Source organism: Chiloscyllium plagiosum, unplaced genomic scaffold (assembly GCF_037043375.1).
Source record: "Chiloscyllium plagiosum isolate Xiang-an unplaced genomic scaffold, Cpla_swu_hap1 HiC_scaffold_2, whole genome shotgun sequence".
NCBI lineage: Eukaryota > Metazoa > Chordata > Chondrichthyes > Orectolobiformes > Hemiscylliidae > Chiloscyllium > Chiloscyllium plagiosum.
The window spans coordinates 154,984,123-155,011,585 of NW_028270140.1; positions in this window are offsets into that span (position 1 = coordinate 154,984,123).

The following is a 27,463-nucleotide window of genomic DNA, read 5'->3' on the forward strand; positions in this document are numbered from 1 at the left end:
TGGGCAGAAAGGGAGACTGGAGGTTTTGAGAAGGGTGAGTGAGGGAGACTGGGAAGAGAGGAGATAGTTGGATTGAGAAATTGGTGTTGAGGAGAGAGGGAGACAGCCTGAGAGATGGGGGCAAGAGAGTGACTGGGGAATGTGTAAGTGTGTGCATGAGTTTTGGGAAGGTGCACTGTTGCTCAAGCCCAACTACTCCTGGGGTCATCGTCATCATAACAGTTTGAAAGATTTAATCACGAAATATGAAGTCCCCGATATACCTGTCTGTTAGAAGCAGGTTAACAGAAAACACTAACCAGGTAAACAACCATTAACACGTAACTCTACTATTTGAGATTCTACTTACCATCCAATTAACCACCCTCACAGACAGACAAAAAAAAACTGGTGTTATTGGTGGAGGAAAAAAATTGGGGAAACACAGTTCCATAGTGCCACACACTTTGCTGTGGTTTTTAGATTACTTACAGTGTGGAAACAGGCCCTTCGGCCCAACAAGTCCACACCAACCCGCCGAAGCACAACCCACCCATACCCCTACATTTACCCCTTTACCTGACACTACGGGCAATTTAGCATGGCCAGTTCACCTGACCTGCACATCTTTGGACTGTGGGAGGAAACCGGAGCACCCGGAGGAAACCCACACAGACACGGGGAGAATGTGCAAACTCCACACAGTCAGTCGCCTGAGTCGGGAATTGAACCCAGGTCTCTGGCGCTGTGAGGCAGCAATGCTAACCACTGTACCACCGTGCCGCCCACTGTGCCACCGTGCCGCCCACAAGTGTTCCTTATATTTGTTCACTGAAGGTATTTTGTGTCAGTCTTCGCAGTGGAGGACACAAATAACATAGTTTCATAGTAATAGATGCAGGAAAAGGCCTTTTGGCCTTCATTAGGCCTTCATTTGGCCTGCCATACATTAGGATCATGGCCGATCCATCCATCGTCTCCCTGCATTATCCCCATAACCCTTGATTCTCCTGCCGTGCAAAATCCCATCCAATTGTGTCTTGAATCTATTTTATGAAGCTACCTCCATTACTTGCTTTGGCAGAGAATTCCACAGATTCACTACTTTCTGGGAAAAGCAGTTTCTCCTCATTTCTGTCCTAAATCTCCTCCCCCTAATCTTGAGGCCATTTCCCCATGTCCTCGTCTCAGCCACTAGCTTACCTATCCCTTTCATAATTTTATATGTTTCTATAAGATCCCCGCACATTGCATTTCTGTAAGATCGCAGTGGTGCTGGAAAAGCACAGCAGGTCAGGCAGCATCCGAAGAGCAGGAAAATTGACGTTTTGGGCAAAAGCCCTTCATCAGCGCTTCATATGTGAGCACATTCCTGATGAAGAGCTTATGCTCGAAACATCGACTCTCTCGCTCCTGCCTGACCTGCTGTGCTTTTCCAGCACCACTCTAATCTTGACTCTAATCTTCTGCAGTAACCAATTCTGCCTTTTCCAGCATCACACTTTTTGATCTCCAGCATCTGCAGTTCTCACTTTCTCCCACGTTACTTACTTAGTTTCACAGTCAGTAACTAAAGGCAACAACTTGGGAGAAAGAATAACTGGCTGCGTCCAGATTTGAGTTACTTGCTGCACAGAGATAGAGACAGACGCTTCTTCTTCCAACCTGGAGACCTTCTGTCCCTTTATTGCTCACATGCAGTCAACAGATCAACTGCCCGGCAATCAGTCAGGAAGTTGTCTTCAGGCTTATGACTGTTGGCATCCACAATTGGTTAGAATTTCCCAAATCAATCAGCAATCTGTTGCTGGGCGAATCTCACTCTGCAAACCAGTGCTGTGGCTCCTTCACTCTCCTCCCCTACTGTTGGCCAAGCAGCAATTAAATATAACTCACAGTGGGTCCCAGTGACTTGTTTTTAAAACTCCAGCAGCTCCTTCCACAAGCCATTGTTTGGAAACAGAGTCCTTTTCCCATTTCAGTCAGCACTTTGAGAATAAAGAAAGAAGAACATGCAGCCTTTATAAGGGAGTGAGAAAGAGAGAGTCTGGGGATTGGGGTAGAGGGAGAGAGGCTGTGGGATGGAAGACTTGAGAGTGGGAAGGATGTAATTTTGGGAAATGAAATCGCAGAGACATGCCAACATATGGTTGTAACTGGGGACTTTAACTTGGATGTAGACTGAGTCTGTGGTAGCAATAAGGTGAGGGAAGAGCAAATGTTCCTAGATTATGTCCAGGAAAATTTTCCTCAGCAGTTGGTGTCCAGTGCAAATGATGGACCTGGGCCCTGGAAAGGAGGTGGGCCCATGTAGATCCAAGTGCCATTTGGGGACTATTCAGGAAACTGTGCCCATTGTGCGATAAGGTGGAGGATGATGGTGCAAATGGACAATAGACAATCCAGAATGAGGGTGATCCACTGAGGGAGAGCTTACTTCAATGGGGCAAGAACAGAGTGACGCATATTCCCTTGAAAAAGAGAGAGGGCAAATAAATCCAGAGCTTCCTGAAGGCGAAAAAGAAATGGAAATTATGATAAAGAAGAAAGAGTGTGCTTAACAAGTGTCAGAGAGAAACTATAATGGAGAATGAAGAGGAATAAAACAGATTCAGAGGGAGTGAAAAACATGTTAGAGAAGCAAAGAAAAAACTGGCAGCCATTTAAAGGAGACTTTAAAGGCTTAGATCGGCAAATAACTCGTTAAAGGTGTCTTAGGGCCAATTAGAGAGCAAAACAGAGATTTGGAAGGGTAAAGCTGACTGCAGTGTTACATGAATACTTTACATCTGTCTTTACCAAAGAGAGTGATGTCCTCCAGTCTATGGTGAGAGAGGAGGATACTCAGTCACTGCAATGGTAGTAAAGAGGCAGTGTTGAACTGACTAGCGATAATGTAGGTTGACAAGATGGCAGAACAAGATGAGATGCTTCCAAAGATATTGAAAGTGGAGATGGTAGAGGACTGGAAAATTGCAAATATTATACCCTTAATCAAAAAAAGGTGGTGAGGATTAACCCAGGAATCACAAAGCAATCTGTTTAACTTCAGTGAAGGAAATATTCCAGAAACATTGATTTGGGGTAGAGTTAGAAACAACTGTGCTAAGCTTAAATCAGGGTAATCGCAATGGAATAAGGCAGGATGGGCTGGAGTGGGCTGTGAAAACAGTTCCGTGGCAAAGATGGTTGAAGAACAATAGCAGACTTCTAAGAAAGTAGTTCATCACTCATAACAAATCCATATCCCAGTGAGGAAGGAGGATTCTATGAAGTGCGGCACGGTGGCACAGTGGTTAGCACTGCTGCCTCTTAGCGGGTTAATTCCCGCCTCGGGCTACTGTCTGTGTGGTGTTTGCACGTTCTCCCTGTGTCTGCGTGGGTTTCCTCCGGGTGCTCCTGTTTCCTCCCACAGTCCAAAGATATGCAGGTCAGGTGAATTGGCCATGCTAAATTGCCCGTAGAGTTAGGTGAAGGGGTAAAATGTAGGGGAATGGGTCTGGGTGGGTTGCGCTTCGGAGGGTCAGTGTGGACTTGTTGGGCCGAAGGGCCTGATCCACACACTGTAAGTAATCTAACCTAATCAATCATAGTAAACCATAAAAGTTAAGGATAGCATCAGATTGAAAGAAAATTTCATACAATTTGGCAAAGACCCGAGGTAAAACAGAGGATGGGAAAGTTTTAAAAAGTCCAACAAAAGATGACCAAAAAAGGAATAATATAGGGGGAGAAGATAAACTTTGAGCATAAACTTCAAGTAATGTCAAGATGGACATCAAGAGCTTTTTTAAATATCTAAAAAGGAAAAGAGAAGGCAAAGTGAGCACAGATCCCTTGGAGACTGAGGCTGGGGAAATAATAATGGGAATGGGGGAATGGCAGAGGGGCTGACTAAATATTTTACATCAATCTTCACACTGAAAGACACTAATAGCATCCCAAAATTATTAAATAATTAAGGAGTAAAAGGAGGAGTGGTGATAAGAACAATAATTAGTCATAGACTCACAGAGATGTACAGCATGGAAACAGACCCTTCGGTCCAACCCATCCATGCCGGCCAGATATCCCAACCCAATATAGACCCACCTGCCCGCAACCCCACCCATATCCCTTCAAACCCTTCCTATTCATATACCCATCCAAATGCCTCTTAAATGTTGCAATTGTACCAGCCTCCACCACATCCTCTGGCAGCACATTCCATACACATACCACCCTCTGTGTGAAAAGGTTGTCCCTTAGGTCTCTTTTATATCTTTCCCCTCTCACCCGAAACCTATGCCCTCTAGTTCTGGACTCCCTGACCCCAGGGAAAAGACTTTGTCTATTTATCCTATCCGTGCCCCTCATAATTTTGTAAACCTCTATAAGGTCACCCCCCAGCCTCCGAAGCTCCAGGGAAAACAGCCCCAGCCTGTTCAGCCTCTCCCTATAGCTCAAATCCTCCAACCCTGGCAACATCCTTGTAAATCTTTTCTGAATCCTTTCAAGTTTCACAACATCTTTCCAGTATGAAGGAGGCCAGAATTGCACACAATATTTCAACAGTGGCCTAACCAATGTCCTGTACAGCCACAATATGACCTCCCAACTCCTGTACTCAATACTCTGACCAATAAAGGAAAGCATAACAAACACCTTCTTCACTATCCTATCTATCTGTGACTCCACTTTTATGGAGCGATGAACCAGCACTCCAAGGTCTCTTTGTTCAGCAACACTCCCTAGGACCTTACCATTAAATGTATAAGTCCTGCTAAGATTCCGCATTTATCTGAATTAAACTCCCTCTGCCACTTCTCAGCCCATTGGCCCATCTGGTCCAGATTCTGTTGTAATCTGAGGTAACCCTCTTCGCTGTCCACTACACCTCCAATTTTGGTGTCATCTGCAAACTTACTAACTGTACCTCTTATGCTCACATCCAAACCTTTTATATAAATGATGAAAAGCAGTGGACACAGCACCGATCCTTGTGACACACCACTGGTCACAGGCCTCCAGTCTGACAAACAACCCTCCACAACCACCCTCTGTCTTCTACCTTTGAGCCAGTTCTGTATCCAAGTGGCTAGTTCTCCCTGTATTCCATGAGATCTAACCTTGCTAATCAGTCTTCCATGGGGAACCTTGTCGAATGCCTTACTGAAGTCCATATAGATCACGCCTACCACTCTGCCCCCATCAATCCTCTTTGTCACTTCAAAAAACTCAATCAAGTTTGTGAGACATGATTTCCCACGCACAAAGCCATGTTGACTATCCCCAGTCAGCCTCTGCCTTTCCAAATACATGTACATCCTGCCCCTCAGGATTCCCTCCAACAACTTGCCCACCACTGACGTTAGACTTGCTGGTCTATAGTTCCCAGGCTTGTCCTTACCGCCCTTCTTAAACAGTGGCACCATTTTAACCCACCTCCAGTCTTCCGGCACTTCACCTGTAACTATCGATGATACAAATATCTCAGCAAGAGGCCCAGCAATCACTTCTCTAGCTTCCCACAGAATTCTCTGGTATACCTGATCAGGTCCTGGGGATTTATTCACCTTTACCCATTTCAGGACATCCAGCACTTCCTCCTCTGTAATCTGGACATTTTGCAAGATGTCACCATCTATTTCCCTACAGTCTAGATCTTCCATATCCTTTTCCACAGTAAATACTGATACAAAATACTCATTTAGTATCTCCCCCACTTTCTGCGGCTCCACACAAAGGCTGCCTTGCTGATCTTTGAGGGGCCCAATTCTCTCCCTAGTTACCCTTTTGTCCTTAATGTATTTGTAAAAACTCTTTGGATTCTCCTTATATAAATTATACTTGCCAAAGCTATCTCATGTCCCCTTTTTGCCCTCCTGATTTCCCTCTTAAGTATATTCCTACTTCCTTTATACTCTTCTAAGGATTCACTCGATCTATCCTATCTATACCTTACATATGCTTCCTTCTTTTTCTTAACCAAACCTTCAATTTCTTTAGTCATCCAGCATTCCCTATACCTACCAGCCTTCCCTTTCACCCTGACAGGAATATACTTTCTCTGGATTCTTGTTATCTCATTTCTGAAGGCTTCCCACTTTCCAACCGTCACTTTACCTGCGAACATCTGCCTCCAATCAGCTTTCGAAAGTTCTTGCTAATACCATCAAAATTGTCCTTTCTCCAATTTAGAACTTCAACTTTTAGATCTGGTCTATCCTTTTCCATCACTATTTTAAAACTAATAGAATTATGGTCGCTGGCCCCAAAGTGCTCCCCCAGTGACACCTCAGTCACCTCCCCTGCCTTATTTCCCAAGAGTAGGTCAAGTTTTGCACCTTCTCTAGTAGGTACACCCACATACTGAATCAGAAAATTGTCTTGTACACACTTAACAAATTCCTCTCCATCTAAGCCCTTAACACTATGGTAATCCCAGTCGATGTTTGGAAAGTTAAAATCCCCTACCATAACCACCCTATTATTCTTACAGATAGCTGAGATCTCCTTACAAGTTTGTTTCTCAATTTCCCTCTGACTACTAGGGGGTCTATAATACAATCCCAATAAGGTGATCATCCCTTTCTTATTTCTCAGTTCCACCCAAATAACTTCCCTGGATGTACTTCCCGGAATATCATCCCTCAGTACAGCTGTAATGCTATCCCTTATCAAAAGCACCACTCCCCCTCCTCCCTTTCTGTCCTTCCTGTAGCATTTGTATCCTGGAACATTAAGCTGCCAGTCCTGCGCATTCCTGAGCCATGTTTCTGTAATTGCTATGATATTCCAGTCCCATGTTCCTAACTATGCCCTGAGTTCATCTGCCTTCCGTTTTGGGCCCCTTGCATTGAAATAAATGTAGTTTAATTTATTAGATTAGATTACTTACAGTGTGGAAACAGGCCCTTCGGCCCAACAAGTCCACACCGACCCGCCGAAGCACAACCCACCCAGACCCATTCCCCTACATTTACCCCTTCACCTAATACTACGGGCAACTTAGCATAGCCAATTCAGCAAACCTGCACATTTTTGGATTGTGGGAGGAACCAGAGCACCCAGAGGAAACCCACGCAGACACTGGGAGAACATGCAAACTCCACACAGACAGTCACCTGAGGCAGGAATTGAACCCGGTGCCACTGTGTTCAATTGCGAACCACAGTGCCACCGTGCCGCCCACTTTTTTCTTCAACACTATGGGCACATTAGCATGACCTTATTAGTCCTACCTTGTCCCTGTCTGCCCTGACCGTTTGACTCACTTCTGTTCTCAACTGCACCCGTCTCAGATTGATCTCTTCCCTCACTATCTCCCTGGGTCCCACCCCCCTCACCTTACTAGTTTAAATCCTCCTGAGCAGCTCTAGCAAATTTTCCTGCCAGTATATTAGTCCCCTTCCAATTTAGGTGCAAACCGTCCTTCTTGTACAGGTCACTTCTACCCCAAAAGAGATTCCAATGATCCAAAAATTGTTTGGGAAACTAATGGGGCTAAAGACTGCTGTGTCCCTTGGACCTGATTTGATGTATCCTTGGATACTAACAGTATCCTATAATAACCATCCTTGGATATTAACGGTGTCCTATAATATCCATCCTTAGTTATTAACGGTATCCTATAATACCCATCCTTGGATATTAACAGTGTCCTGTAATATCCATCCTTGGATACTAACGGTATCCTATAATATCTATCCTTGAATATTAACAGTATCCTGTAATATCCATCCTTGGATACTAACGGTATACTATAATATCTATCCTTGAATATTAACAGTATCCTGTAATATCCATCCTTGGATACTAACGGTATCCTATAATATCCATCCCTGGATATTAACGGTGTCCTGTAATATCCATCCTTGGATATTAACGGTGTCCTGTAATAGCCATCCTTGGATATTATAAGTAGCTACAGAGATAATGAATGCACTGATAGGAATTTTCCAGGAATCCTTAGAGTCTGGAAAAGTGCCAGAGCTATGGAAAACTGACAATGTGGCACTTTTATTTACAAGGGGAAGGAGATAAAAACAACACAGGTAACTATAGACCAGTTAACTTGACATCTGTTATTGGGAAAAGGACTTTAGGGTGTTAGTTACTGGTAAAATGGTAGAGGAAGGGCATCGCGGTAACACTGAGATCTGACTCTGACCGTGCAGGGGGTAGTGAGTGGGTGGCAGAGGGGCTTTGACCTGGGGCAAAGATAGCACCTGAGGACCAGCGACTTTGAAGTTGGTTGGGTCCGGTGTAGACGGTGGTGGTGGCAGATGGATGGCAGTGCAAGCATCATTGATGGTGATGAGCTGGCTCAGGACTGAGAGACTCTCTTCAAACTATATCTTCCTTTTTTATCCCTTATTCTTAAATTGTTCAAAATGATGCCTTTTCAAGGCGACAAATGAACGCTTTTCACTGTATTGTTACTGTAAAATACACTTGGCAATAAAATCAAAATCAAAATCAAAATCATATCAGCAGTGTGGGTTCAGATCCCATCACTGCCTGAGGTTACCATGAAAGACCTTGCTTCTCAACCTGTTCCTTCCCATGAAGTGTGATGACCCTTTGAGGAGTGACCAGCCCTCTGAGATCGTGATAACAAGTCAAGATTCTTAGGGGATGTGACAGGGGGAGATGTGGGAAGGTTGTTCCCCCTTGTGAGGGAGAGACTAGGACCAGAGGGAATCATCCCAGAATAAGGGCTCACCCATTGAAGACAGGGATGAGGAGGAATGTCTTCCCTCGGAGGGGAGTGAATCTGTGGGAGTCTTTCCCACTGAGGGCTGTCGGGGCTGGGTCATTCGAGGCTGAGACAGAGAGAGTTTTAATCAGGAAGGGGATCGAGGGTTATGGGGGAAAGGCAGGAAAGTGGGATTGAGGATGATCAGATCAGACATGATCCCATTGAGTGACAGAGCAGACTTGATGGACTCCTGCTCTTATATTTTATGATTTTACATGCAAAAGGAAAGATTGATTCAATGAGTTCAGCACAGATTTGTGAAGCAGAAATAATTTTTAACTGACGTGCTGTAGTTTTTTTGAACAGGAAACAAAAACAATTTCTGGAAAGTGTTGACGTGGTGTATGTGAACTTCCAGAAGTCACTCCATAAAGTGCCACAAAACAGACGTGTGTCAAAACTTATAGGTCACGGAATAAAAGGGAGATTAGATATGGAATTGGCGGAGCGACAGGAAACAGAGAGTAATGGTCATTGGATATTATTCAGCCTGGAGGTGGGTTTATCATGGAGTTCCTCAGGGGGTGGTATTGAGATCCTCACTTTCGCTGTTACATATTAATGATCTGGTGCGGAGGGGACAATTTCAAAGTTTGTGGATGACCTGAACCTTGATAAGTGTGAGGTGGGCTCTGAAAGGATCTAAACAAGCTGGTGAGGGGCGGGTGGCAGATAAAGTTCAATGTAGAGAAACATAAAGTGACGCATTTTGGTCAGAAGAACATTGGGACACAGTATGAAAAAGGGGGGCCAGGAGCAGGGGCGGCTGGGGTGTGTATGTGGCAGGGCACATGGAGAGAGCAGTCAATAAAACACACAATGTCCTCAGCTTTATTAGTAGGGTCATAGAGTACAAGTGCAAGGAGGTGATGGGGAACTTGAATGAGACACTTGTCAAAGCCCATTGCTTAATCCAGAAGTATAGTTCCGGATACTACATGTTACAAGAATGGTTTTGAGGAATGGGATACTTGAGGTTAGATTAGATACCCTGTAGTCTGGAAACGGGCCATTTGGCACAACAAGTCCATATTGGCCCTCCAAAGAGTAACCCGCCCAGACCCATTTCCTTGCACTTACCCATGACTAATGCGCCCAACACTATGGGCAATTTAGCAGAGCCAATTCACCTGACCTGTACTGACTGTGAGAGGAAACCAGAGTACCTGGAGAAAACCCACACAGACACAGGGAGAACGTGCAAACTCCACATAGACAGTCGCCTGAGGCAGGAACCAAACCCAGGACACAGTTCTGTACACAGTTCTTGGTGAGACACTATTGGAGGGATGTGAATGGGGAGAGTGTGCAGACAAGATTTACAAGAATGGTTCCAGGAATGAGTTGTGAAAATAGTTTGGAGAGGATGGGAGTGTTCTTGGAGAGAAGGAAGCTAAGAGGAAATCAGATAGAAGTTTTCAAAATCATGAAGGGGCAGGATATCATAGATAACGAGAACCTGCTCCTGCTCATAAAAGGATCAAGAACTAGAGGGCACAGATTTAATGTGGTTTTCAAAAGAAGCAAATAGAGTCATAGAGATGTACAGCATGGAAACAGACCCTTCGGTCAAACCCATCCACGCTGACCAGATATCCCAACCCAATCTAGTCCCACCTGCTGGTACTTGGCCCATATCTCTCCAAACCTTTCCTATTCATATACTCCTCCAAATGCCTCTTAAATGTTACAATTGTACCAGCCTCCACCACTTCCTCTGGCAGCTCATTCCATACACGTACCACCCTCTGTGTGAAAAAGTTGCTCCGTGGGTCTCTTTTATATCTTTCCCCTCTCACCCTAAACCTATGCCGTCTAGTTCTGGACTCCCCCAGCCCAGGGAAAAGACTTTGTCTATTTACCCTATCCATGTGCCTCATAATTTTGTAAACTTCTAAAAGGTCACCCCTCAGCCTCTGATGCTCCAGGGAAAACAGCCCCAGCCTGTTCAGCCTCTCTATAGCTCAAATACTCCAACTCTGGCAACATCCTTGTAAATCTTTTCTGAACCCTTTCAAGTTTCACAACATCTTTCCAATAGGAAGGAGACCAGAATTACACGCAATATTCCAAGAGTGGCCCAACCAATGTCCCGCAACATGACCTCTCAACTCCTGTACTCAATACTCTGACCAATAAAGGAAAGCATACTAAACACCTTCTTCACTATCCTATCTACCTGTGACTCCACTTTCAAGAAGTTATGAACCTGCACTCCAAGGACTCTTTGTTCAGCAACACTCCTGAGGACCTTATCATTAAGTGTCTAAGGCGAAAGTGAGGATTGCAAATGCTGGAGATCAGAGTCAAGATTAGAGTGGTGCTGGAAAAGCACAACAGGTCAGGCAGCATCTGAGGAGCAGAAAAATCAACGTTCGATTTTCCTGCCCCTCGGATGCTACCTGACCTGTGCTTTTCCGACACCACTCTAATCTTGACATTAAGTGTACAAGTCCTGCTAAGATTTGTTTTCCTAAAATGCAGCACCTTGTACTTATTTAAATTAAACTCGATCTGCTACTTCTCAGCCCATTGACCCATCTGGTCAAGATTGCATTGTACTCTGAAGTAACCTTCTTCGGTGTCCACTACACCTCCAATTTTGGCGTCATCTGCAAACTTACTAACTATACCTCTTATGCTCACATCCAAATCATTTATATAAATGATGAAAAGTAGTGGACCCAGCACCGATCCTTGTGGCACTCCACTGGTCACAGGCCTCAAGTCTGAAAAACAACCCTCCACCACCATCCTCTGTCTTCTACATTTGAGTCAGTTTTGTATCCAAATGGCTAGTTCTCCCTGTATTCCATGTGATGTGAGAATAAGCTGTTTTATCACACTGAGTGATTTGGCTTTGGAATGTGTTGTTTAGATGTGTGGTTCTATTGAGGCACTCGAGGGTATTGAGTGGTTATGTAAATGAGAACAATGTGCAAGGGTGGAGGAAAAAGGCAACGGGAAAATGGCAATAAGCCATGATGCTCATTTGAAGAGCTGGTCAAGATACAATGGGCAAATGGCAGCCTCCTGCACCACAACTATTTGTAATTCTTTTAGAGACTGGGGGTGGGGGGATTGGAAAGTGGGAGACTGGGGAATGGGGTGATTGGAAAGGGAGTGAGACAGGCGGGGTAGAGTGATTGGAGAGGGGTGAGACTGGCAGGGTGGAGTGATTGGAGAGGGGTGAGACTGGGGGATGGGGAGATTGGAGAGGGGAGGGACTAGGGAATGAAGGGATTGGAGAGGGGTGAGACTGGGGAATGGGGTGATTGGAGGGGGAGAGACTGGGGAATGAGGAGATTGGAGAGGAGAGAGACTGGGGAATGAGGAGATTGGAGAGGGGGACACTGGAGAATGAGGGGATTGGAGAGGGGGACACTGGGGAATGGGGTTGATTGGAGGTGGGAGAGACTGTGGATTGGGGTGATTGGAGAGGGGGAGACTGGAGTGTGGGTTATTTGGTGAGGGGGAGACTGGGGAAATGAGAGATTGGAGAAGGGGAGACTGGGGGAAGAGAGATTGAAGAGGGAGGAGAGGGGGAATCGAATGGGAGATGGGGTGATTGGAGAAGGGCAGAGACTGGGGGATGGGGGTATTGGAGAAAGAGTAGACTGGGGGTAGGGGAGATTGGAGAAAGGATAGACTGGGGGAGGGGGTGATTGACGAGGGGGAGACTTGGGAATGGGGAATTGAAAAGGGGAGAAACTGGGGATGAGATGATTGGAGAGCGGGAGTCTGTGGGTTGGGGGAATTGGAGAGGGGGAGACTGGGGTTTGGGATGATTGGAGAGGGAGAGATGGGGTGGGACGATTGGAGAGGTGGAGACCGGGATGGGGTGATTTGACAGGAAGAGACTGGGGGTGGGGTAATTGGAGATGGGAGAGACTCGGGGATGGGGAGCTTGGAGGGGGGAGAAACGAAGGTATAGGGTGATTGTAGAGAGGGATATTGGGGGATGGGGGATTGGAACGGGGAGAGACTGGGGGATGGTGAGATTGGAGAAGGGAAAGACTGAGGGATGTGGGAATTGGAGAGGGGAGAGACCTGGGAGATGGGAGGGTTGAAGGGGGGGAGAGACTAGGGTGGGGTTATTGGAGGGGGGTCAGAGTGGGGGATGGGGTGATTGGAGAGGGGCAGACAGGGGGATGGGATGATTGGAGGGAGGAGAGACTGGGGATGGGGAGGGTGGAGGGGGAGAGACTGGGGGATGGGGTGATTGGAGAGGAGGTTGATTGAGGGATGGGATGATTGGAGAGGGGAAAGACTGGAGATGGGGAGATAGAAGAGGGGCAGACTGGGGGAATGGGTGATTGGAAGGGGCTGATCAATGTGTGCTGGAGATCACAGACTGATCAATGCGTATTGGAGATCACAGACGGATCAATGTCTGTTGGAGATCACAGACTGATCAATGTCTGTTGGAGATCACAGACTGATCAATGTGAGCTGGAGATCACAGACAGATCAATGTGTGTTGGAGATCACAGACTGATCAATGTGTGTAGGAGATCACAGAGTGATCAATGTGTGTAGGAGATCACAGACTGATCAATGTGTGTTGGAGATCACAGACTGATCAATGTGTGTAGGAGATCACAGACTGATCAATGTGTGTTGGAGATCACAGACAGATCAATGTGTGTTGGAGATCACAGACTGATCAATGTGTGTTGGAGATCACAGACAGATCAATGTGTGTTGGAGATCACAGACTGATCAATGTGTGTTGGAGATCACAGACTGATCAATGTGTGTAGGAGATCACAGACTGATCAATGTGTGCTGGAGATCACAGACTGATCAATGAGTTCTGGACATCACAGACTGATCAATGTGTGCTGGGGACCAAAGACTGATCAATGCGTATTGGAGATCACAGACTGATCAATGTCTGTTGGAGATCACAGACTGATCAATGCGTATTGGAGATCACAGACTGATCAATGTCTGTTGGAGATCACAGACTGATCAATGCGTATTGGAGATCACAGACTGATCAATGTCTGTTGGAGATCACAGACTGATCAATGTGTGTAGGAGATCACAGACTGAATAATGTGTGTTGGAGATCACAGGCTGATCAATGTGTGTTGGAGATCACAGATTGTTCAATGTGTGTTGGAGATCACAGGCTGAACAATGTGTGCTGGAGATCACAGACTGATCAATGCGTATTGAAGATAAAAGACTGATCAATGTGTGTTGGAGATCACAGACTGATCAATGTGTGTTGGAGATCACAGACAGATCAATGTGTGCTGGAGATCACAGAGTGATCAATGTGTGCTGGAGATCACAGACTGATCAATGAGTTCTGGACATCACAGACTGATCAATGTGTGTAGGAGATCACAGAGTGATCAATGTGTGTAGGAGATCACAGACTGATCAATGCGTATTGGAGATCACAGACAGATCAATGTGTGTTGGAGATCACAGACAGATCAATGTGTGCTGGAGTTCACAGACTGATCAATGTGTGTTGGAGATCACAGACAGATCAATGTGTATTGGAGATCACAGACTGATCAATGTGTGCTGGAGATCACCGACTGATCAATGTGTGTTGGAGATCACAGACTGATCAATGCGTATTGGAGATCACAGACTGATCAATGTGTGCTGGAAATCACAGACAGATCAATGTGTTTTGGAGATCAAAGAGTGATCAATGTGTATTGGAGATCACAGACTGATCAATGTGTGTAGGAGATCACAGACTGATCAATGTGTATTGGAGATCACAGACTGATCAATGTGTGTTGGAGATCACAGACTGAACAATGTGTATTGGAGATCACAGACTGATCAATGTGTGTTGGAGATCACAGACTGATCAATGTGTGTTGGAGATCACAGACAGATCAATATGTGTTGGAGATCACAGACAGATCAATGTGTGTTGGAGAGCACAGACTGATCAATGTGTGTTGGAGATCACAGACAGATCAATGTGTGTAGGAGATCACAGACTGATCAATGTGTGTTGGAGATCACAGACTGATCAATGTGTGTTGGAGATCACAGACAGATCAATATGTGTTGGAGCTCACAGACAGATCAATGTGTGTTGGAGATCACAGACAGCTCAATGTGTGTAGGAGATCACACAGTGGTCAATGTGTGTAGGAGATCACAGACTGAACAATGTGTGCTGGAGATCACAGACTGATCAATGTGTGTAGGAGATCACAGACTGAACAATGTGTGTTGGAGATCACAGACGGATCAATGTGTGCTGGAGATCACAGACTGGACCATGTGTGCTGGAGATCACAGACTGATCAATGTGTGATTGGGATCACAGACTGATCAATGTGTGTACGAGATCACAGACTGATCAATGTGCATTGGAGATCACAGACTGATCAATGTGTGATGGAGATCACAGACTGATCAATGTGTATTGGAGATCACAGACTGATCAATGTGTGTTGGAGATCATAGACTGATCAATGTGTGTACGAGGTCACAGGCTGAACAATGTGTGCTGGAGATCAGAGACTGATCAATGTGCATTGGAGATCACAGACTGATCAATGTGTGATGGTGATCACAGATTGATCAATGTCTGTTGGAGATCACAGACTGATCAATGCGTATTGGAGATCACAGACTGATCAATGTCTGTTGGAGATCACAGACTGATCAATGTGTGTAGGAGATCACAGACTGATCAATGTGTGTTGGAGATCACAGACTGATCAATGTGTGTAGGAGATCACAGACTGATCAATGTGTGTTGGAGATCACAGGCTGATCAATGTGTGTTGGAGATCACAGATTGTTCAATGCGTGTTGGAGATCACAGACAGATCAATGTCTGTTGGAGATCACAGACTGATCAATGCGTATTGGAGATCACAGACTGATCAATGTCTGTTGGAGATCACAGACTGATCAATGCGTATTGGAGATCACAGACTGATCAATGTCTGTTGGAGATCACAGACTGATCAATGTGTGTAGGAGATCACAGACTGATCAATGTGTGTTGGAGATCACAGACAGATCAATGTGTATTGGAGATCACAGACAGATCAATGTGTGCTGGAGATCACAGTCTGATCAATGTGTGATGGGGTTCACAGACAGATCAATGTGTGTACGAGGTCACAGGCTGAACAATGTGTGCTGGAGATCAGAGACTGATCAATGTGCATTGGAGATCACAGACTGATCAATGTGTGATGGTGATCACAGACTGATCAATGTATGCTGGAGATCACAGACTGATCAATGTGTGCTGACAATCACAGACTGATCAATGTGTGATGGAGATCACAGACTGATCAATGTGTGTACGAGATCACAAGCTGAACAATGAGTGCTGGAGATCACAGACTGATCAATGTGTGTTGGAGATCACAGACTGATCAATGCGTGTTGGAGATCACAGACTGACCAATGTGTGTTGGAGATCACAGACTGATCAATGCGTGTTGGAGATCACAGACTGATCAATGTGTGATGGAGATCACAGACTGATCAATGTGTGTACGAGATCACAGGCTGAACAATGTGTGCTGGAGATCACAGACTGATCAATGTGTGTTGGAGATCACAGACTGATCAATGTGTGCTGGAGATCACAGACTGATCAATGTCTGTTGGAGATCACAGACTGATCAATGCGTATTGGAGATCACAGACTGATCAATGTCTGTTGGAGATCACAGACTGATCAATGCGTATTGGAGATCAAAGACTGATCAATGTCTGTTGGAGATCACAGACTGATCAATGTGTGTAGGAGATCACAGACTGATCAATGTGTGTTGGAGATCACAGACTGATCAATGTGTGTAGGAGATCACAGACTGATCAATGTGTGTTGGAGATCACAGGCTGATCAATGTGTGTTGGAGATCACAGATTGTTCAATGTGTGTTGGAGATCACAGGCTGAACAATGTGTGCTGGAGATCACAGACTGATCAATGCGTATTGAAGATAACAGACTGATCAATGTGTGTTGGAGATCACAGACTGATCAATGTGTGTTGGAGATCACAGACAGATCAATGTGTGCTGGAGATCACAGAGTGATCAATGTGTGCTGGAGATCACAGATTGATCAATGAGTTCTGGACATCACAAACTGATCAATGAGTTCTGGACATCACAGACTGATCAATGTGCGCTGGAGATCACAGACTGATCAATGTGTGTTGGAGATCACAGAGTGATCAATGTGTGTCGGAGATCACAGACTGATCAATGTGTGTAGGAGATCACAGACTGATCAATGAGTTCTGGACATCACACACTGATCAATGAGTTCTGGACATCACAGACTGATCAATGTGAGCTGGAGATCACAGACTGATTAATGTGTGTTGGAGATCACAGAGTGATCAATGTGTGTAGGAGATCACAGACTGATCAATGCGTGTTGGAGATCACAGACAGATCAATGTGTGTTGCAGATCACAGACAGATCAATGTGTGCTGGAGATCACAGACAGATCAATGTGTGTTGGAGATCACAGACAGATCAATGTGTGTTGGAGATCACAGACTGATCAATGTGTGTAGGAGATCACAGAGTGATCAATGTGTGTTGGAGATCACAGATTGATCAATGAGTGTAGGAGATCACACAGTGATCAATGTGTGTAGGAGATCACAGAGTGATCAATGTGTGTAGGAGATCACAGACTGATCAATGCGTATTGGAGATCACAGACAGATCAATGTGTGTTAGAGATCACAGACAGATCAATGTGTGCTGGAGATCACAGACTGATCAATGTGTGTTGGAGATCACAGACAGATCAATGTGTGTTGGAGATCACAGACTGATCAATGCGTATTGGAGATCACAGACTGATCAATGTGTGCTGGAAATCACAGACAGATCAATGTGTTTTGGAGATCAAAGAGTGATCAATGTGTATTGGAGATCACAGACTGATCAATGTGTGTTGGAGATCAGAGACTGATCAATGTGTGTAGGAGATCACAGACTGATCAATGTGTGTTGGAGATCACAGACTGATCAAAGTGTGTTGGAGATCACAGACTGATCAATGTCTGTTGGAGATCACAGACAGATCAATGTGTGCTGGAGATCACAGACTGATCAATGTGTGTTGGAGATCACAGACAGATCAATGTGTATTGGAGATCACAGAATGGACCATGTGTGCTGGAGATCACAGACTGATCAATGTGTGATTGGGATCACAGACTGATCAATGTGTGTACGAGATCACAGACTGATCAATGTGTGCTGGAGATCACAGACTGATCAATGTGTGTTGGAGATCACAGACTGATCAATGTGTTTTGGAGGTCACAGACTGATCAATGTGTGTTGGAGATCATAGACTGATCAATGTGTGTACGAGGTCACAGGCTGAACAATGTGTGCTGGAGATCAGAGACTGATCAATGTGCATTGGAGATCACAGACTGATCAATGTGTGATGGTGATCACAGACTGATCAATGTGTGTTGGAGATCACAGACTGATCGATGTGTGGCTGGGGATTACAGACTGATCAATGTGTGTACGACATCACAGGCTGATTAATGTGTGCTGAAGATCACAAACTGAACAATGTGTGTTGGAGATCACAGACTGATCAGTGTGTGATGGAGATCACAGACTGATCAATGTATGCTGGAGATCACAGACTGATCAATGTGTGCTGGCGATCATAGACTGATCAATGTGTGATGGAGATCACAGACTGATCAATGCGTGATGGAGATCACAGACTGACGAATGTGTGTTGGAGATCACAGACTGATCAATGCGTGTTGGAGATCACAGACTGATCAATGTGTGATGGAGATCACAGACTGATCAATGTGTGTACGAGATCACAGGCTGAACAATGAGTGCTGGAGATCACAGACTGATGAATGTGTGTTGGAGATCACAGACTGATCAATGCGTGTTGGAGATCACAGACTGACCAATGTGTGTTGGAGATCACAGACTGATCAATGCGTGTTGGAGATCACAGACTGATCAATGTGTGATGGAGATCACAGACTGATCAATGTGTGTACGAGATCACAGGCTGAACAATGTCTTTGGAGATCACAGACTGATCAATGTGTGTAGGAGATCACAGACTGATCAATGTGTGTTGGAGATCACAGACAGATCAATGTGTATTGGAGATCACAGACAGATCAATGTGTGCTGGAGATCACAGGCTGATCAATGTGTGATGGGGTTCACAGACAGATCAATGTGTGTACGAGGTCACAGGCTGAACAATGTGTGCTGGAGATCAGAGACTGATCAATGTGCATTGGAGATCACAGACTGATCAATGTGTGATGGTGATCACAGATTGATCAATGTGTGTTGGAGATCACAGACTGATCGATGTGTGTACGAGATCACAGGCTGAACAATTAGTGCTGGAGATCACAGACTGATCAATGTGTGTTGGAGATCACAGACTGATCAATGCGTGTTGGAGATCACAGACTGACCAATGTGTGTTGGAGATCACAGACTGATCAATGCGTGTTGGAGATCACAGACTGATCAATGTGTGATGGAGATCACAGACTGATCAATGTGTGTACGAGATCACAGGCTGAACAATGTGTGCTGGAGATCACAGACTGATCAATGTGTGTTGGAGATCACAGACTGATCAATGTGTGATGGAGATCACAGACGGATCAATGTGTGTTGGAGATCACAGACAGATAAATGTGTGCTGGAGATCACAGACTGATCAATGTGCATTGGAGATCACAGATTGATCAATGTGTGTTGGAGATCACAGACTGATCAATGTGAGCTGGGGAGCACAGACTGATCAATGTGTGCTGGCGATCACAGACTGATCAATGTGAGCTGGGGATCACAGACAGATAAATATGTGATGGAGATCACAGACTGATCAATGTGTATTGGAGATCACAGACTGATCAATGTGTATTGGAGATCACAGGCTGATCAATGTGTGTTGGAGATCCCAGACTGATCAATGTGTGTTGGAGATCACAGACTGATCGATGTGTGTCTGGGGATCACAGACTGATCAATGTGTGTACGACATCACAGGCTGATTAATGTGTGCTGGAGATGACAGACTGAACAATGTGTGTTGGAGATCACAGGCTGATCAATGTGTGTTGGAGATCACAGGCTGATCAATGTCTGTTGGAGATCACAGACTGATCGATGTGTGGCTGGGGATTACAGAGTGATCAATGTATGTTGACGATCACCGACTGATCAGTGTGTGCTGGGGACCACAGGCTGATCAATGTGTGTTGGTGATCACAGGCTGATCAATGTGTGTTGGAGATCACAGGCTGATCGATGTGTGCTGGAGATCACAGACTGATCAATGTGTGTTGGAGATCACAGACTGATCAATGTGTGTTGGAGATCACAGACTGATCAATGCGTGTTGGAGATCACAGACTGATCAATGTGTGATGGAGATCACAGACTGATCAATGTGTGTACGAGATCACAGGCTGAACAATGTGTGCTGGAGATCACAGACTGATCAATGTGTGTTGGAGATCACAGACTGACCAATGTGTGTTGGAGATCACAGACTGATCAATGCGTGTTGGAGATCACAGACTGATCAATGTGTGATGGTGATCACAGACTGATCAATGTGTGTACAAGATCACAGGCTGAACAATGTGTGCTGGAGATCACAGACTGATCAATGTGTGTTGGAGATCACAGACTGATCAATGTGTGATGAAGATCACAGACTGATCAATGTGTGTTGGAGATCACAGACAGATAAATGTGTGCTGGAGATCACAGACTGATCAATGTGCATTGGAGATCACAGATTGATCAATGTGTGTTGGAGATCACAGACTGATCAATGTGTGCTGGGGAGCACAGACTGATCAATGTCTGTTGGAGATCACAGGCTGATCAATGTGTGTTGGAGATCACAGAGTGATCAATGTGTGTAGGAGATCACAGACTGATCAATGCGTATTGGAGATAACAGACTGATCAATGTGTGTAGAAGATCACAGACAGATCAATGTGTGTTGGAGATCACAGACAGATCAATGTGTGCTGGAGATCACAGACTGATCAATGTGTGTTGGAGATCACAGACAGATCAATGTGTGTTGGAAATCACAGACAGATCAATGTGTGCTGGAGATCACAGACAGGTCAATGTGTGTTGGAGATCACAGACTGATCAATGTGTGTTGGAGATCACAGATTGTTCAATGTGTGTTGGAGATCACAGACAGATCAATGTGTGTTGGAAATCACAGACAGATCAATGTGTGCTGGAGATCACAGACAGATTAATGTGTGTTGGAGATCACAGGCTGATCAATGTGTGTTGGAGATCACAGATTGTTCAATGTGTGTTGGAGATCACAGACAGATCAATGTCTGTTGGAGATCACAGACTGATCAATGCGTATTGGAGATCACAGACTGATCAATGTCTGTTGGAGATCACAGACTGATCAATGCGTATTGGAGATCACAGACTGATCAATGTCTGTTGGAGATCACAGACTGATCAATGTGTGTAGGAGATCACAGACTGATCAATGTGTGTTGGAGATCACAGACAGATCAATGTGTATTGGAGATCACAGACAGATCAATGTGTGCTGGAGATCACAGGCTGATCAATGTGTGATGGGGTTCACAGACAGATCAATGTGTGTTGGAGGTCACAGGCTGAACAATGTGTGCTGGAGATCAGAGACTGATCAATGTGCATTGGAGATCACAGACTGATCAATGTGTGATGATGATCACAGATTGATCAATGTGTGTTGGAGATCACAGACTGATCGATGTGTGGCTGCGGATTACAGACTGAACAATGTGTGTACGACATCACAGGCTGATTAATGTGTGCTGGAGATCACAGACTGAACAATGTGTGTTGGAGATCACAGGCTGATCAATGTGTGATGGAGATCACAGACTGATCAATGTATGCTGGAGATCACAGACTGATCAATGTGTGCTGGCAATCACAGACTGATCAATGTGTGATGGAGATCACAGACTGATCAATGTGTGTATGAGATCACAAGCTGAACAATGAGTGCTGGAGATCACAGACTGATCAATGTGTGTTGGAGATCACAGACTGATCAATGCGTGTTGGAGATCACAGACTGACCAATGTGTGTTGGAGATCACAGACTGATCAATGCGTGTTGGAGATCACAGACTGATCAATGTGTGATGGAGATCACAGACTGATCAATGTGTGTACGAGATCACAGGCTGAACAATGTGTGCTGGAGATCACAGACTGATCAATGTGTGTTGGAGATCACAGACTGATCAATGTGTGCTGGAGATCACAGACTGATCAATGTCTGTTGGAGATCACAGACTGATCAATGCGTATTGGAGATCACAGACTGATCAATGTCTGTTGGAGATCACAGACTGATCAATGCGTATTGGAGATCACAGACTGATCAATGTCTGTTGGAGATCACAGACTGATCAATGTGTGTAGGAGATCACAGACTGATCAATGTGTGTTGGAGATCACAGACTGATGAATGTGTGTAGGAGATCACAGACTGATCAATGTGTGTTGGAGATCACAGGCTGATCAATGTGTGTTGGAGATCACAGATTGTTCAATGTGTGTTGGAGATCACAGGCTGAACAATGTGTGCTGGAGATCACAGACTGATCAATGCGTATTGAAGATAACAGACTGATCAATGTGTGTTGGAGATCACAGACTGATCAATGTGTGTTGGTGATCACAGACAGATCAATGTGTGCTGGAGATCACAGAGTGATCAATGTGTGCTGGAGATCACAGATTGATCAATGAGTTCTGGACATCACAAACTGATCAATGAGTTCTGGACATCACAGACTGATCAATGTGAGCTGGAGATCACAGACTGATCAATGTGTGTTGGAGATCACAGAGTGATCAATGTGTGTCAGAGATCACAGACTGATCAATGTGTGTAGGAGATCACAGACTGATCAATGAGTTCTGGACATCACACACTGATCAATGAGTTCTGGACATCACAGACTGATCAATGTGAGCTGGAGATCACAGACTGATCAATGTGTGTTGGTGATCACAGAGTGATCAATGTGTGTAGGAAATCACAGACTGATCAATGCGTGTTGGAGATCACAGACAGGTCAATGTGTGTTGCAGATCACAGACAGATCAATGTGTGCTGGAGATCACAGACAGATCAATGTGTGTTGGAGAACACAGACAGATCAATGTGTGTTGGAGATCACAGACTGATCAATGTGTGTAGGAGATCACAGAGTGATCAATGTGTGTTGGAGATCACAGATTGATCAATGAGTGTAGGAGATCACACAGTGATCAATGTGTGTAGGAGATCACAGACTGATCAATGTGTGTAGGAGATCACAGACTGATCAATGCGTATTGGAGATCACAGACAGATCAATGTGTGTTAGAGATCACAGACAGATCAATGTGTGCTGGAGATCACAGACTGATCAATGTGTGTTGGAGATCACAGACAGATCAATGTGTGTTGGAGATCACAGACTGATCAATGCGTATTGGAGATCACAGACTGATCAATGTGTGTTGGAAATCACAGACAGATCAATGTGTTTTGGAGATCAAAGAGTGATCAATGTGTATTGGAGATCACAGACTGATCAATGTGTGTTGGAGATCACAGAGTGATCAATGTGTCTTGGAGATCACAGACTGATCAATGTGTGTTGGAGATCACAAACTGAACAATGTGTATTGGAGATCACAGACTGATCAAAGTGTGTTGGAGATCACAGACTGATCAATGTGTGTTGGAGATCACAGACAGATCAATGTGTGCTGGAGATCACAGACTTATCAATGTGTGTTGGAGATCACAGACAGATCAATGTGTATTGGAGATCACAGAATGGACCATGTGTGCTGGAGATCACAGACTGATCAATGTGTGATTGGGATCACAGACTGATCAATGTGTGTACGAGATCACAGACTGATCAATGTGTGCTGGAGATCACAGACTGATCAATGTGTGTTGGAGATCACAGACTGATCAATGTGTATGGGAGGTCACAGACTCATCAATGTGTGTTGGAGATCATAGACTGATCAATGTGTGTACGAGGTCACAGGCTGAACAATGTGTGCTGGAGATCAGAGACTGATCAATGTGCATTGGAGATCACAGACTGATCAATGTGTGATGGTGATCACAGACTGATCAATGTGTGTTGGAGATCACAGACTGATCGATGTGTGGCTGGGGATTACAGACTGATCAATGTGTGTTGGAGATCACAGGCTGATTAATGTGTGCTGAAGATCACAAACTGAACAATGTGTGTTGGAGATCACAGACTGATCAATGTGTGATGGAGATCACAGACTGATCAATGTATGCTGGAGATCACAGACTGATCAATGTGTGCTGGCGATCATAGACTGATCAATGTGTGATGGAGATCACAGACTGATCAATGCGTGATGGAGATCACAGACTGATGAATGTGTGTTGGAGATCACAGACTGATGAATGTGTGTTGGAGATCACAGAGTGATCAATGTGTGATGGAGATCACAGACTGATCAATGTGTGTACGAGATCACAGGCTGAACAATGAGTGCTGGAGATCACAGACTGATGAATGTGTGTTGGAGATCACAGACTGATCAATGCGTGTTGGAGATCACAGACTGACCAATGTGTGTTGGAGATCACAGACTGATCAATGCGTGTTGGAGATCACAGACTGATCAATGTGTGATGGAGATCACAGACTGATCAATGTGTGTACGAGATCACAGGCTGAACAATGTCTGTTGGAGATCACAGACTGATCAATGTGTGTAGGAGATCACAGACTGATCAATGTGTGTTGGAGATCACAGACAGATCAATGTGTATTGGAGATCACAGACAGATCAATGTGTGTTGGAGATCACAGGCTGATCAATGTGTGATGGGGTTCACAGACAGATCAATGTGTGTACGAGGTCACAGGCTGAACAATGTGTGCTGGAGATCAGAGACTGATCAATGTGCATTGGAGATCACAGACTGATCAATGTGTGATGGTGATCACAGATTGATCAATGTGTGTTGGAGATCACAGACTGATCGATGTGTGTACGAGATCACAGGCTGAACAATTAGTGCTGGAGATCACAGACTGATCAATGTGTGTTGGAGATCACAGACTGATCAATGCGTGTTGGAGATCACAGACTGACCAATGTGTGTTGGAGATCACAGACTGAACAATGCGTGTTGGAGATCACAGACTGATCAATGTGTGATGGAGATCACAGACTGATCAATGTGTGTACGAGATCACAGGCTGAACAATGTGTGCTGGAGATCACAGACTGATCAATGTGTGTTGGAGATCACAGACTGATCAATGTGTGATGGAGATCACAGACGGATCAATGTGTGTTGGAGATCACAGACTGATCAATGTGTGCTGGAGATCACAGACTGATCAATGTCTGTTGGAGATCACAGACTGATCAATGCGTATTGGAGATCACAGACTGATCAATGTCTGTTGGAGATCACAGACTGATCAATGCGTATTGGAGATCACAGACTGATCAATGTCTGTTGGAGATCACAGACTGATCAATGTGTGTAGGAGATCACAGACTGATCAATGTGTGTTGGAGATCACAGACTGATCAATGTGTGTTGGAGATCACAGACTGATCAATGTGTGTTGGAGATCACAGATTGTTCAATGTGTGTTGGAGATCACAGGCTGAACAATGTGTGCTGGAGATCACAGACTGATCAATGCGTATTGAAGATAACAGACTGATCAATGTGTGTTGGAGATCACAGACTGATCAATGTGTGTTGGAGATCACAGACAGATCAATGTGTGCTGGAGATCACAGAGTGATCAATGTGTGCTGGAGATCACAGATTGATCAATGAGTTCTGGACATCACAAACTGATCAATGAGTTCTGGACATCACAGACTGATCAATGTGAGCTGGAGATCACAGACTGATCAATGTGTGTTGGAGATCACAGAGTGATCAATGTGTGTCGGAGATCACAGACTGATCAATATGTGTAGGAGATCACAGACTGATCAATGAGTTCTGGACATCACACACTGATCAATGAGTTCTGGACATCACAGACTGATCAATGTGAGCTGGAGATCACAGACTGATCAATGTGTGTTGGAGATCACAGAGTGATCAATGTGTGTAGGAGATCACAGACTGATCAATGCGTGTTGGAGATCACAGACAGATCAATGTGTGTTGCAGATCACAGACAGATCAATGTGTGCTGGAGATCACAGACAGATCAATGTGTGTTGGAGATCACAGACAGATCAATGTGTGTTGGAGATCACAGACTGATCAATGTGTGTAGGAGATCACAGAGTGATCAATGTGTGTTGGAGATCACAGACTGATCAATGTGTGTTGGAGATCACAGACAGATCAATGTGTATTGGAGATCACAGAATGGACCATGTGTGCTGGAGATCACAGACTGATCAATGTGTGATTGGGATCACAGACTGATCAATGTGTGTACGAGATCACAGACTGATCAATGTGTGCTGGAGATCACAGACTGATCAATGTGTGTTGGAGATCACAGACTGATCAATGTGTATTGGAGGTCACAGACTGATCAATGTGTGTTGGAGATCATAGACTGATCAATGTGTGTACGAGGTCACAGGCTGAACAATGTGTGCTGGAGATCAGAGACTGATCAATGTGCATTGGAGATCACAGACTGATCAATGTGTGATGGTGATCACAGACTGATCAATGTGTGTTGGAGATCACAGACTGATCGATGTGTGGCTGGGGATTACAGACTGATCAATGTGTGTACGACATCACAGGCTGATTAATGTGTGCTGAAGATCACAAACTGAACAATGTGTGTTGGAGATCACAGACTGATCAATGTGTGATGGAGATCACAGACTGATCAATGTATGCTGGAGATCACAGACTGATCAATGTGTGCTGGCGATCATAGACTGATCAATGTGTGATGGAGATCACAGACTGATCAATGCGTGATGGAGATCACAGACTGACGAATGTGTGTTGGAGATCACAGACTGATCAATGCGTGTTGGAGATCACAGACTGATCAATGTGTGATGGAGATCACAGACTGATCAATGTGTGTTGGAGATCACAGACTGATGAATGTGTGTTGGAGATCACAGACTGATCAATGTGTGATGGAAATCACAGACTGATCAATGTGTGTACGAGATCACAGGCTGAACAATGAGTGCTGGAGATCACAGACTGATGAATGTGTGTTGGAGATCACAGACTGATCAATGCGTGTTGGAGATCACAGACTGACCAATGTGTGTTGGAGATCACAGACTGATCAATGCGTGTTGGAGATCACAGACTGATCAATGTGTGATGGAGATCACAGACTGATCAATGTGTGTACGAGATCACAGGCTGAACAATGTCTGTTGGAGATCACAGACTGATCAATGTGTGTAGGAGATCACAGACTGATCAATGTGTGTTGGAGATCACAGACAGATCAATGTGTATTGGAGATCACAGACAGATCAATGTGTGTTGGAGATCACAGGCTGATCAATGTGTGATGGGGTTCACAGACAGATCAATGTGTGTACGAGGTCACAGGCTGAACAATGTGTGCTGGAGATCAGAGACTGATCAATGTGCATTGGAGATCACAGACTGATCAATGTGTGATGGTGATCACAGATTGATCAATGTGTGTTGG